Source organism: Poecilia formosa, unplaced genomic scaffold (genome assembly GCF_000485575.1).
Source record: "Poecilia formosa unplaced genomic scaffold, Poecilia_formosa-5.1.2 Scaffold481, whole genome shotgun sequence".
NCBI lineage: Eukaryota > Metazoa > Chordata > Actinopteri > Cyprinodontiformes > Poeciliidae > Poecilia > Poecilia formosa.
In genome coordinates, this window is record NW_006800420.1 from 160479 (window position 1) to 162081 (window position 1603).

General features: G+C 44.2%; 1 protein-coding gene across 1 annotated transcript in view; it reads right to left on the minus strand.

Moving 5' to 3' along the window:
* The window catches only part of hpgd (15-hydroxyprostaglandin dehydrogenase), a 19968-nt gene that overhangs the window by 5328 nt on the left and 13037 nt on the right, over nucleotides 1-1603 (minus strand). The window lies entirely within an intron of this gene.

Here is a 1603-nt window from a genome sequence, read left to right on the forward strand (position 1 = left end):
AATGATCCATATGGCGGATCTATTCAGTGTAGCTCTATGCTTCATGCTCTGAGTCATGTGGTGTATCAGAAGTGAAAAAGCAGATCGGTGCTTCTTACAGCATTATGCTACGCTACATGTCACATAGGGTTAGCGCGTTAGCATTACGCTATGCTACATGTCACGTGGGGATAGTGCTTTAGCATTACGCTACATTTTATGTGGAGATAGTGCTTTAGCATCAACTGAACACATTTTTATGAATGGTGCTTTAGCGTTAGCGCGCCTCAGAACTGCCTCGGCTTCCATGGGATCATCTCCAACTGACGGCTGCAGCTCAGCACAGAAATCTGTTTTCAGTTAAACATCTCTGTGACTTTTTCCACCCAGACACATCCATCCAGCCTCCAGCAGCTGTTTGTGTTCCTAGATAAGCTCCTCTGCTGTTTCTGATTATCATGGCGGGGATCAAAAGCTCCTGAATGTCAGCAGGCGGGTTGCAGCAAGCTACCGCCGCCGGAGGAAGATGCAGCTAATCTGGCCTTTAAGCTTTCAGAAATGTGTTGAATCGCGCTCTGTCTTTCAGGAAAATGTCGCTGCTCACCTCTCTGACCAGACGGAAACTAAAACCTCAGAACCAGCACCGTTTTCCTCTAGTCTACAATGTCCAACCTCCGACTGTGAACCTGGCAGATCAGAGTTCAGGTGAACTGGTGGAAGACTGGAAAAATCCCAGGAGCCTCATCCACCAGGGTCCAATGATGGACATCTCTGTAAACACGCATTCCTTCCCTGAAACTCTGATCTTCCAGGTATTTGTCCAGGTTTGGACTCGTCCGCATTCATCACAAGAATGTTCCTGAAGGTTTCCAGCCTGCTGAGGGTCAGGATACAGATCTGAACCAGGCTGGAAAAAAGCTGAACCCATGAAAAGCAAAGAGTTCAGGTTCTTCCTCGATGTTTTTCACCTGATGGTTAACTCGGACCTGGAACTACCTGGAAAAACCCTGATGCTCCAGAAAACCTGGAAACATCCTGTTGCCAGTTTCCATCCCCTCCTGCTGAAACCACAGCATCAGGGGAATCTGTGGGACACAGACATGCTCACATGCGGGTCGCTCTGGTTCTGCTTTCTCTTCCTTCAGCTGAAGGTTTTCTGATCAGGAAGATCTGGAAAAATATGTGTAGCCCTTAGGTAAACTGAGGTTACGGTAATTTGCTCCTGCATGTTAAGGTTAATAGAAATCTTACATAGTTCAAGACAGGACACAAATATATTAAAAGTAAACGTTTATTTACTAATGCATAACATTGGTGACAGCTATGGATTTCATATTTTTATTTCTGAAGGAAATACACTAGTATTTTCCTTTACTTTAATATCTAAATAACATAAAGGGTAAAGGTAATAATTAAGTAATTAGCTTACTTAGTACGTAAAACGGCATTGTTTGTAAATCAATTAAGTAAGTAAATATTGAAATTGAAAGAAGCGTGAGTGTGACGTAAGAGGCACTGCGTATTTTATTTGTCTTTGCCATTTGATTGGTCAGTGAGACCGTCCATCCGGTGCGGGACTAGTGATTGGTTGAGAGAAGAGGAGCCGGGACAAAGAAGGAGAGGA